Raw genomic sequence first — 12,943 nt, 5'->3', positions numbered from 1 at the left:
GAGCTCAAACAGTAAACAAGAAAAAGGCCGCTGGCTGCTGCTGAGCTTGGAGTGTGTTCTGCAGGGGGACCTGTACTGTGGATATCTAAAAGACTGACTGTGCTTTGCGTTAGAGTTGGAAAGTTCAGACAGGAAGATCAGGAGTTCCTCCCAAGCCTGGGCTACATAAATTCCGGTCTTAAAACAAAATAAAGTAAAACAAACAACACCAGCCCCCCCAAATCAACAAGAACCAAACCAAACAACAACAAAATGGTAAGGGAAAAGTGGTCTGCAAATAAGACTTCCTTCTGGCCCCTCCCTACTTAGCTGTAGGCATCTGGGCAAAGGGCCTCACTTCCTGTAAGCTTGACTGAAGTTCCTGAAGCAGGGGCAATCAAAAAATGAAGGTATGCGGAACGAAATCCGCAAGCAGGCAACTTTGTTTTGTAGATACCAGCTGGCTGGCTTCTTGCTATCTCAGAGCTAGGTCAGGTTACCTGTCAGAGGCGACCAGAAAGAAATACCTTACACTAAATGCTAGCACACTGCCCACACCAGTTGCTACTTGATGCCATTCCAAAAACTGTAATAACTCTTCCTTCAGTTCTGGCAACCCTGGCAGGTTCTCACCAACTGCACTTAATTCCGGTTTGAATCATATTCAGGAATCTGGCCGCTGGTGGGATCCCTGGGAGTCATGGCACTGTCATGAGGCTGCTATCAAGGTGTGGCCCTCCTTAAGTGGTCAGGACCAGGCCTGATTCCCACCTCTGAAAGGCTACAGGACAGGGAGGCGTCTTGAGCCTAATTAGCTGTGGAAGTGATAGCCCCGCACAGGTGGCTCTAGACATGACTCACGGTGAGAGATAGAGCCAAAGGGAAATCAGAAATCACTCCTCTGTCACTTGATTGGAATCTCCGGTCTACTTAAAGAAATGTTTACTGAGAGTGAGGTAGAAGGAGGTTGGTCTCCTCTGTCACTGATATGGAACTTGACTCTTAGTCCCATCTCCTCCACCCCATCCCTTGGTTACCACCTCAGGGGTGGCCCACATTCCAATAGTCAGTGAACCTTTTCCCAGAGTACTGAAGATCAAACCCAGGGCCTTGTGCATTCAAAGCAAGTACTCTGCCACCGACCTGTATCTTTAATTCCTAATGGGATCTTTGGGAAATCCCATTGAGATTCTTAGGGTGGCACCTGAGACTCTTAGGAGCTGTTATCTGTATCTGTCTCCCAGGCTCCTAGCTTTGGCGTTCCTCTCAACTCCAAATAAATAGCAAACCTATGCTTTCTGTTCTGTCTTCCACACTTACCCCAGGGTGCAACATTCCTGGCCCTTGGCCTGCTTCCTTACATATTTTTCCTCCTTCCTGCCCCTTTCTTAGCTTGGGTTCCAGCTCAAGCTCACTTCCCAGCTCCCACCCTCTCCACCTGCTGACTTCTATGCTTGTCACTAGAATGCTTGGCGGTGAACACACAGACCCTGTCCAGCATCCCCTACCCGATGCTGAGCCCTGCACAGGTATATTTAATGACTCCATAGCATAATGTGGAAGCTTTTCCTTCATAATCCTCACATTCAGGACACTGTGACAGGAGGATCTCTGCCCCACCCCCCACCCCCACAAAGTGGGGTAAGGGTGAAATCTTTTCTAAATTATAAGTTCATGAGTCTTGGGAATCTTGTAAGATAAAGTTGACTTTGAAGAATGATCTTAATGGGAACAAAGTTGTGTTGTAGATGACGTCACGACTCAATTCCTAGACTACCCTAGGGATGTGGCCAAGGTCAGATCGAGGAATAAACCACACTGGTGAGATAAGTCCTGGGAGGAAGACTAGGGTACTGAAGAGCAAGCTCCTGATCCAAGCTTAAAATGCTGTAGGCTACTTCAGACTCACTGGGTTTATATAAGTATATATAAAATAAGTTGGCAAATACCAAAGCTGGAATGGAAAAGTCAGCTTCTCCATTTTTGCTTCCTAATTCCATATCTGGTGTTCACTTCTGTTTCTGACTTTTGGTTATGTGTATGACAGCACTTAGAATCCATTTTGTTTTTTCCAGACAGGGTATCTCTGTTTAGTCCTGGCTGTCCTGAAACTCATACTCTGTAGACCAGGCTAGCCTTGAACTTAGAGAACCATACTAAAGGCCTCTGCAGTCACCACCCCATGAGGAATCATGAGATCTTAACCTTAGAGGACAGCAGCTTCGAGCTGTGCTTACTGTGGCCACCTATTTACTTTACAACATTGCTTACACACACACACACACACACACACACACACACACACACACACACACACACACACTCCAACCCCAGGAGAAGGATTTATGACGCCACTGTTACTATTTTCCCTTCAAATCTGAACCTGGTTTAGAATGATCCAGTTGTTGCTAGGGGGGGGGGGGAGTAAGAATTTCTGTTGCAATAAAATGCAGGACTTACTGTTTCAGGTTTTTGAACATGCACAAAGATGTTCTACTTGCTAAGTAGTCTGAGTGATCGGGGCACCTTGTAAGTTGCTTGGGGATGAATAAGCACGAGCTATCAGTACTGAGCATGACAAACCCCCTCCCCCCAGCTCCAGGTACACTGCATCTTGTGAATAAACCCTCACATGCTGTCTCCAGTCACTTCTCGGAGCTGGTCTAAGGGTGTCTTTGGATGACTAAGTAGTTTGTAGCTCAGGGGTGATCTCTAGGCTTTGTCAATCTTGCAAAAGCTTGCTCTTCCCTGGGCATGGTTTCAGTCCCTTTCGGTCCCTCTCCCCTGGCCTCTCTCTCTTCCTTATTGCTCCTCTTCCTCCTTATCTTTCTATTCTGCCTTGTTCCCTCCCTTCCTTCCCACCCTTCCCAGGTGCTCCTTATTCCTCCCTCCCCTTTCTTCTTCCATGACCTGACAAGTGGGAGCACTTACTTAGCACCACGCCCCTGTTTATTGTTGCATTTTCATTCCGGTTGCTCTGCTTTGATATGGGGAATATTAAATGAGAATGAACAAATCTGTGGCTTGATAGTCCCGGTTTGTGATTTATTATTTACATCTGGATGTGATCTTCTGACCTGACTGATAATCCTTCCCAACAAAAGATAATCATGTTTTAAGTCATCAGCATAAGACCTAGGTACTTGAAAGGGACCAAGAATTCACCTGTAAGCACTTCTGGCATCTTGCCCTCTCCCACGAATCCAATCTGATGTCAGAGGAAGCTGGGCTGCCAGGGGTGGCACTTGCTGAACCTCACAGGGTCCCTGAGGATGGGACCAGCTCCTCTTGTCACCTTGTAATGTGCATCTAGAGACCAGCTCAGCCCTTCATACCATCGCAGCCCTTCCTCCTTTGCAAGAGGGGATCTGAATGCAGCTCCTCTTGCAGCTCCTCTGGGGATGTAGTTCAGTAGAGAGCTCACAGGTAAATTCCTGGTAGGCTGCTAGGTTAGATTGTGCAATCTTAGGACAATGACAACTCGAGCTGATGAGTTTATAATGCATAAAATTCTCTGTGCATGAGCGCACACGCGTCACAACACACACACACTCTTTCAGGAGTGTGACACGGAGGGTGAGATGGTAGTTTAGTACTAGTACTATCTGTGTTATAGCAAGAGCATCAGTGCTGTCCCAGGTGTTTGGGATGCTGCTCTTTGCGTTGACCCCCTTGTTCTGCTCTGCATCAAACTGAAAACAGACAGTGCAGCTTCTCCATAAATTTCTCTTGGTCTAGACGAGGTCTCTTCAGGGAACTCCTGGAGAGGTTTTATTTTGTTCTTCTCATCAGACATAAAGCAAGGCTGGACTAGTCCAACACATATAACATTAAATGCTGGCAGATAGTTATATAAAATCTTTAATCCGCTAACATGTAATACCAAAACCAGATGTTTAGCATGATCGTATCTGCTTAACATAAATCACTTTTTAAGACATCATGTAGACCCAGAACTTTAAAATTCTCCAAAAAAAAAAAAGAAAAAAAAAGAAAAAAAAAAGATTCACAGCACACAATTGTTTGAAGGACACAAAGGTGACAGTGATGATCCAAAACCTCCACGGAGGAAGACACTGCTAATTACCAGCATGGAGTGGGGGGATTGAGTTCTTTTAAACCGCCCCACTCCCCACTCCCACTGCTGCCCTGAAATCCCCAAGCTCCATCAACATAACAACAACAAAAAAAAAGAAGCTCAGCCCGCAGTTATGACTCCAGTCATTTCCAGGCATAAATCTCGGCTGGTGACAACTCGGGCTATAAAGTCTTTTGGGTGACAATGACTAGCTATGCTGCCTGAGTTAATCAAATAATTATTTAACACGTGCTTCTCTTGCTCTGGCCCCAGCTTTCTAACATAATTCATCCATTGCAAAGTCTCCATTGCAGCTTTAGTTTTAAATAAACAGAGAAACTAAGTAAACTGTTGGTTCTTTTGCCATTTGCCAGCTTAGTCAAACCTTCAGTGCCCATCCTACCCTATCAGGGCTTTTTTTTTTTTTTTTTTTTTTTTTTTTTTTTTGTTTCTCTCCAGCTGATTGGTACTTCAGGGTTTTATGTCATTCTTTCCCTACTGTTACTTCCAATGTTTAGTGCATTTGCATCACCTGGCGAGGTGAATAGAAAGAATTGCCCCCTCCGGAAAGTCTGAAGTCCCCTCTAGGAGACAATAACCTTTAAGATGTGAAAGTAAGCTGTGGTCTGCTGGTGACAACTTCATAGTCCCGGTCTCTTAGCTCTTAGAATGTGCTCAATAAAGTCATCCTCAGGATTGCTAATGTGATCGTTAGGAAAAGGTGGACCACATGCTTGTAGAAAGAAACACAGGCTAGCTCTCTGGCCTCACCAGCATTCGGTGTGTGCAGATGCAGCTACAGTGATGCTAATCCACACTGATCCAGGCATTAAATGGGGGTTGGTGGAGAGCATGGGTGGGTGAGGAGCGAGCAGCTGCCCTGATCTGTTGCTGGTGACTGCGGGTCTCTAATGAGCAACTAGTCTGAATGTACCCTAAATATCAAAGGAGGACAAAGACAATAGAGCCCCATGCTCTCTGTAGTGTCTTGGGAGATCAGGGTCACTGTTAATGTCATGTCCTGGCTGTGACAGATGGAAAGTTTAGATGGTAACTTAGTTAAGGCTTTCAAAAAAGTCTCACCAGATATTATCGGTAATTTTACATTCAAATTAAAGGTAGGCATTTGTTTAACAGTGTTTACAGCCTTTACTTCATCCTAAAGTATTTGGCTTTCTTCATATTTCTTTATATTACTTATTTAGTAACTTTTTTGTAGTAGTAAATCCAGGGTCTTGGGCATGTGAGGAAGTGTCTCTGCCACTGAGTATATCCCAGATCCTAATTTAAAAAAAAAATTTTTTTTTTAAACTTTTGGAGGTTACTTATTTAATGTGAATAAACATTTTGATTACATGTATGTATGTGTACCACATGTTTGCCTGGTGCCTGAAGAGACCAGAAGATGTATCCCCTGGAACTGGGTTGGGATGGCTTGTGAGCCCATGTGGGCCTGGGAATTGAACCCAGGTTTCCTGGCAGGAGCTGCCAATACTGTTTCTTCTGCCCCATCCTTGGGTTTCTTTTTTCTTTTTCTTTACAATGTAGCCTTAAAAAACTTCAGTCTTTGAGTAACACACACTTCAGTATACTAAGCAAAGGGATGCTTCCGTCTTTTTCTTGACCTTGAACTTTTTATAGAGTCATTCACTCAAGTTCTGTTCATTTATGAAATCAGTTGAGGAAAATCAAGTTATTTTCTTAATCTCAGAGTTTACCACAGAAAGTTATAGGGTTCTCATGTAAGATTTAGAAGGAACACCATCATAAAAGGGGAGAAATACATAAAATTTGAAGAGCTTGTACACTTTACGGTACTAGCCTGATAGTTTTTTTGGAGTGGTATTCAAATATGTGATTTGCTTTTTTTTATATAGCAAAATTTCAATTTCCTAATTGGGAAAATGAGGATAAGATTAGAGTAGGAGTGAGAGATCTTTATTTAGCAAAATACATTGTTTCAAAATAACAAAGGAAAAAAACAAACCTTCACTGTGATTACAGGTTGCTGTTGTCTGCTTCTGTTTTAAAATTGGTACCATGTTATCAAGTTGAAATAATTTATCCATTTGTTTCTACTCCCACCCCAAATGTGCATGGAAGATGGCTCAGTTGTTAAACTGCTTGCCCCTAAAATATGAGGGTTTGATTCCCAACATCCAGGCAAAAACCAGACATGGACCCCTAATACAGTAGAGACAGGTAGATCTCTGCCATGAGAAAGGGTTTCTTTCTATCAAAGATAGCTAGGCTGGTCAAGATTCCCTTTTCGCCATAGAGCCAGTCCCATAGGATGTGAGTTGAGCTTCCCCACCAAGGAGGCATAAAAGACAAGAGAGTGTTAGCCTCGGTGCTCAATAGTCTGGTTTGGGTTTGGGTTAGGATGCATCCTTTTTGCAAAGATGAATTTCTTGCCCAGCTTCTTTGTGTAAAACCAAAATTCTTACTACGTTTGTGACAAGAAGCCTTACAGGCCGGCTTGTCCCAATGTAAGAGTTTCAGGTACCAGTGTGAGAGAGACCTACTGAAAAACCAAGGCGTGGTAGATCTCTCCCAGGGAACCAGTACGCTTGCTTGGCCTCTGAGTGCCTTGAATGTAATCTTGGATTTTGTTACAGACACGGGATAGTTGCTTCTTCAGAGTAAATGGAACGGCCATACAAAACACTTCAGGAACCTTTAAAAAAACCTGGCCATTAAGACAACATGCATTAACTCTTTGCTACAGAAGAATTCTTCCTTATAGTCCTTGTGGCCAGCGTTCAGCAACTTTCACGGAGTTAATTTAAAATGAGCAAGCTCTGTTTGAATTTTGCTCCTTGAGGATTTACTACACCTTGCCTGAGAACCATCCACAGCTGACATTTTGGAATTACCCACCTCTTTATGGGATTCGTTATCCTGCCTTCTGTTCATGAAAGAGCAAGGCAATTTTCAGCATACTTTCTGTCATTTCCTCCTCTTGTCTGTTTTTTTTTTTTTTTTTTGGAACGCCAGCTCTAAAGAGAGAATGTAAGGACATGGGACCACAAATAAGTCTGGGCTTGTAGGAAGAGAGGGAGCTCAATATTGCTGGAAAGAAGGAACCCACAGGAACCCTCACCCAGTCACTTATCCAATTCAAACTTTTGTTAAATAGAAATTACCTGTTTATTTTGCAGTTAAATAAGTTGTACTTACTATATGAGCTTAATTTAATTATTGTTGTAATCTCAGTTTTTTTTTAAATGAGGATAGACTAAAATCACAATGGATAAAAATCATATTCAGTGTTATTTAATAAGAGCTAATATTGAGGGAAATTTTTCAGTATGGCTTATCCCTATTTTTGTCTCATTCAGGAGACAAGTAACTGAGTGAGCTGCTTAGTCATACCCCACACTACTTCATTTCTTTGGGGTTTGTTTTATGCAGTCTCTATCACTTCTGCAGATGGGAATCAGAATGTGGACATGTCACATCGTTTGTTCAAGCTCACATATCCAATATGGTGCATTGACTTAGCTTGGACCCACAGAGGACAAGAAAGCAGGGTGGAGGCCTTCATCTTACTTCCTTCTGTCTGCCTCCATACTTTGCCACTGAGATAAGTCCTTGTTTTTTAACCTGTCCTCCTGAGTCACCTTGGATTCCAGGAATCCAGGGTTTTCCATTGTAGGCAGTTATCAGTGAGGGTGGGCCCCACCCAAAATGCAGAAGTACCTACTGAGACCTTGTTATTGTAAAACAGCAAAGACTTCTTTGGTCCATTTACCTATCTATCCAGTATTGAGGAAATGATCGACCAGAGGATACCCAGGGCAGGACTTTTTTCTGCCTACTCTGGCCTCACCTCCCTTTTCTTCCTCTCAAAGTTCCTGTCAATATCTGCAAAATGGACTTGGGAGGAGTGTCTCTAGGTCATCCCCTTTTCTCTTCCTCTTTCTTTAAGGTCACATTGAGGTCCCGCCTCTTCACCTGATATTATTGAGGCCTGGTAGCTAAACTTGTCAGGTAGGCCACTCCAAGTTCAATAGACTAAGAACCAAATCTAGAACCTATGGGTTCTTTTGCGTGAATCGAATAGTTGCAGTTTTAAAGGAAGGTAAAGGAGATAGAATCTCTTATAAGAGATAATTTCTTTTGTCCATGGCATCCTTTATATTACCTTCCTGCTGTTATTGTTTATATAACATTTCTGTCCCAAATATCCTCAACTTTTTAAAGAAGGGAGGGTCAGGATTTGTTAGCAAACTTGCTTAAAGTCTGGAACCTAGTGTCTCTACCACCTCCTGACAGCCTTTGAAAACAGTGTCCTGAGGATCCTGTACCAAGCTAGGGCTTTCAAAACTACACAATGAATCTTATAGATTGCCCAAATATTGTTATAGGAAGAATATTTTCTATGAGTAGTATAAACTTCCTATATTCTCCAGAGTGCACTAGATACCCCCCAAACTATTAATGTATTTAGTGACCTTTAAAAACTATTTGGTTTTACCTTCTTGAACTTATTATCAAAGAGCCAGAAATATGTAGAAGGAAAGAAGGGTTAGGTGTCCAGGAACATAGTGTTAAAAGGCAACAGTGATATCCACAGGGTTGATATCACAGGGTGCCGATTTGATACTGCACTAGTTTGGTTAGGTTGCTTAAATTTGGGTTTTGAGATGAGGCCTCATTTTTCGGCTTGGTGTTCAACTTCAGGACCCAGATGGTCCTTGAAACTCTGCTCTCAAGTTCTAGGACTGAAGACCTTCACCTGGTAGCTTGTATTCTTTGAGCATGACCTTCAGCAGGTTCAGTCTTCTAAGTATTAAGGTCATACTATTTATATGCAGAATAATGTGATCATTGTCATGCTTCATTTGTTCATGCATTACAAAAATGTCTGACACGCCCCTTTCCAAACTACAAAGCCTATTATTACTTGTCCTCTAGGTTAAAAAATAAAAGTGTTTTTGAAGTTATTTGCTATGAACTATGTATTGACTTTTTCATTCAGAGATGGGTCTGGAGCTGAAGTGAATGCTCAATTCATTGGATAGACTGGCATGAGGATCTAGTTCAAGTTTCAGCATCCATGTAAAAGCCGAATGTGTCTGTCCACTCCAGTACTATGGAGACCAGGGGTGACAGGGTTTGCTGTCTGACAGTTTAGCTCCTAGTTCAGTGAGAGACCCTGTCTCAAAAGAATAATGCAGAAAGTGATAGAGCAGGGCACGTGAAGTCCACCCCCTGTCACACAGACACAAGAACACACATAAAAATCACACTGTCACACTCACTCACTCACTCATACATTAGGAGATGGACCTGGTTATAATTGAGCAGTTCTCAGAATGGGGTACCTGCTGTAGCAGGGGTTTTATTTCCTTCAGAATTCGAAAGAAATTAACATCCTTGGGCCCCACCAGACTATAGTAAGTGTGGAGCCTGGGGTTTGACTTAATCGTCAGTTGCCCATGTCATTTGGGGAAGGCTGATTAGAAAACTCTAAACTAAAGCTGGAACTTCCTGAGCTTTAGCATCCTAAAGTCCTTCTCTGCCTGTCTGATTTGGGGTTGGAATGAGCCTGTCTCCATAGACACAAGGCAGAGAAAACATTTGTCCCTGGAAGTCACTAATTGTAGGTACAGGGAATCAACCAGGTCCTCTCCACTCCCACCATTATTGCTTTAAAGATTGAGTTTGATTTTAATTATGTGTGTGTTTCTGTGTGACCTTCCAGTCTGGTGCCTTCCCGAGCCAGAGATCTCAGTCCCCTGGAGATAGAGTTACCTACAGGAGTGAGCTCCCCAACTTGGGTGATGGGACTTGAATTCAGGTCCTATGAAAGAACAATATGCATTCTTCTCTTAACAGCTGAGCTAACTTTCCTACTCCTGAATCTCATTACCATCCTTATCTTGTCTAGCCCAGTCTACCAGTAGTTAGCTACTACCAAAGCTTGATCTTGAACTTGTGTTTAGAGAATTGCAAGTTGCATTTAGAGATCTAAGGCGTGTACCTCCAAGCCGGGAGCCTAATCTTTTATGATGTAGATGAACCATTCCTGTTCTGGGTAGTCAAGAAAAGATGTGAATTTCAAAGTAATCCACAGGATTTTGAAAGAGTTTAAAAGAAACTGATCATAAAATAGAGTAGCAACACCCCTCTCTACATGCCCCACCCCCCCAACCTGGTCTGGCTACGTCATTTGATCAAAGAAAGAAAAATCAATTTAAAGGTGGTTATAACAGTAATCAGTGTTTCCAATAAGATAAGCTGATAGGAAGTTTTCTATTTTGCAGTGACTGTTAGAGTGCTCTTCAGTCAGACAAAGAGAGCAGGGACTGTAGATTCCCATCCTTTCTAACATGCTCCAAAAAGGAACCTGGGGCGGGCAAGGCATTCATTTTAGACCAGCTCAATCATTGGCTGACGGTGTAGAGCCCCCTGAGCCCAATGCAGCCTGCTACCAGTTTTTCTATGACCTGAAAGCTAGTAATGTTTTTATGGATGGCATTTGCAATTGATTTGGTAATAGAAAATGGGTTCCTTGAAGACCAATTAAGAGAAATGTTATATCTCCAATAAAGAATTCTGTTCTCCTCATTAGTAAATATCTAATACAAAAAAGGTAATTAACCATTCCAATTAGTTCAAATCGTACCACTAACAATTTGTTTTCTATTTTGTTACATAGTATCTTTCAGAGATTGCCTGGAAAGCCTAAGTTACTTACTATTTGGCTCTATAGAAGGGTTTGCTGACTTCAGTGAGAGCTAATCTTTAAGGTCTTCTTAGTGGTCCACTTTCGTTTATTAATATAGCAACGTGATTTGAATACTATGTATCCAGCAGCATTAGACCATGTTTACTGTTTATGAGCGGAGCATAGTCTGGGTGTCCTGAAACAGCCTCTTTCCTGTAACAGCTGTCAGTCATCATCACCACGGGGCTTCAAGAGGATGGGGCAGCAGAAGATGGTAGCAACATTAGATCACATTGCTTAGAAAAGGCCAACCTTATTTGTAGTTATTATTATTTATTATTATTTTGCCTCAGTTTCACAATCTGTGCTGGGAGGAGGGTTATTGCCTAACGCTTCCAGCTTTTCCAAATGTTACTGGGGCGTGCACATTTTGACGAAATCTTGAATGCAGCAATCCTTTATCATACAGATTATTTTACACATCAATTATTCTTATGTTATAAATAGAAGCGAACAGTTAATTAGAGAAGTGATTTATTGGAATGGTCAGTAAGTGGCTTTGATGTTTATACTACAAAATAAAACATTGCGTCTGGTACACAGAATGCAGGAAGTGTGCACCTCGGTCACATCCAGAGAAAAGGGAGAGAGGCCTTTGGGCCAAGAGCCAAGTACTCCTTAGGGACCAGTTTGCATAAATGGCTCAAATTCTCCTCAGAGGATTCCTATTGGAATTTCTGTTCTGACCTTCTGGAGGCTCTATTGGAAATAACTGGTTTATTACCTGGGAAGGTAACCTTTAACTGCTCCCCACCCAAACACCCACATCACTACTAATTTGGACTGTAATTCAAATTAGGTTTTACATCAAGATTAGCTACCTGAAACCTCAGTTTAAGGAAATTGATCAGGTTCCTTGAGGTAGGTTCTGGAAGTCTTGACAAAGGTTCCAGGGTGCTGCTGGTATAGCTCTGTATCTTATAGTACCCACTTCTGCAAGGGTGGGTACACACACACACATTCCAGGGTCAATACTACTGTTTGTAGAGCAATGTTATATAAGAGAAATAAAATGGAAGATTGTAGAGTACGCTTATGGTTTTTACTGGTCACACTGAAAAAAATTGCATGTACATGTATGTCCTTTGTATCTTTTTTTTTTTTTTTTTTTCCTTTGTATCTTTACATGATGCCAATATGTATATGTGTTTATGTGTATGCACAACCGTGCATGGAGACCAGAGGCCTACACTGAGTGTCCACATTAGTTTTTGAGACATGTCTCTTTGAGTCTGGAGCTTTCTGATTTGGCTCCCTTGACTGGTGCTGAAGCTCCAGTATAGCCTGTCTCCCCAGGGCTGGCATTAAAGGCACATGGTACACCTGATATTTTTGTTTAGGTATTGGGGAAGCCCAATTCAGGCCCTCTTGCAAGAATCAATCATTGAGTGATCTCCCCAAGCCCTGAGAAATACTGTAAAAGATGAAATACAAGGTAATGGCTTTTTATCTGTGATTGCAATAGATAATAATTATAAAAGTAAGCAGATTTGTGTGTGTAGGGAGGTGGGGTTAGATGCTTGTGGTCTGGTAGACCAGCTTCACCAGTTCTCAGTAGGAAAGTGACAGTCCTAGAGGATCTCAAACCAGGCAGTGGATCACAGATGACAACCATGGCTGGGGAAGGCAGCAGTGAGAATCTGGATGAGAGCTGTGGGACATCTCTGTACTTCCCCACCCTCTTAGCTATCTAAATCAGAATTTCACTGAAAGGTCCATCCTCAGCTCACTGTGATGCATGCAAACCTTGAGTGGGGCATAAGCTCTGGAGTTAGATGCTTGTCTGACTTGGAAGTTTTCCTTTTACAACCTTGGATTCTTGCATATCTGCAAAAGAGCATTAGTACCTCAAACACTTGATTCATTATGGCAACTAATTAAATAATTTGTTTGACATCTGCCACCAAAATAGCTGTTACTAGTTACTTTACAAATTAACTTATAATGAACTATGAAGACAACTAGGTGCTGTGAATCTTTTTGTAATTCTCAAAAGTGGCCATAATTATCCATACCAGAGAGGGCTGTGTGTGTGTGTGTGTGTGTGTGTGTGTGTGTGTGTGTGTGTGTGTGTATTTTGAACTCTGGCTTGGAACTCAAGATCCCCTAGCCTTCAGCCTCCTGTGTGCTCTTTACAGGGTATTTTTTAA

At 42.3% G+C, this 12,943-nt stretch overlaps 1 protein-coding gene across 3 annotated transcripts in view; it reads left to right on the top strand.

Annotated features, from left to right (window-relative positions):
* Positions 1-12,943, top strand: part of Epha4 (Eph receptor A4) — a 147,926-nt gene that overhangs the window by 53,332 nt on the left and 81,651 nt on the right. The window lies entirely within an intron of this gene.

The sequence above is a fragment of the Mus musculus genome, chromosome 1 (genome assembly GCF_000001635.26).
Source record: "Mus musculus strain C57BL/6J chromosome 1, GRCm38.p6 C57BL/6J".
NCBI lineage: Eukaryota > Metazoa > Chordata > Mammalia > Rodentia > Muridae > Mus > Mus musculus.
The sequence above is the reverse complement of the archived record's forward strand: the minus strand, read 5'-3'. Positions and strand labels throughout refer to the sequence as shown.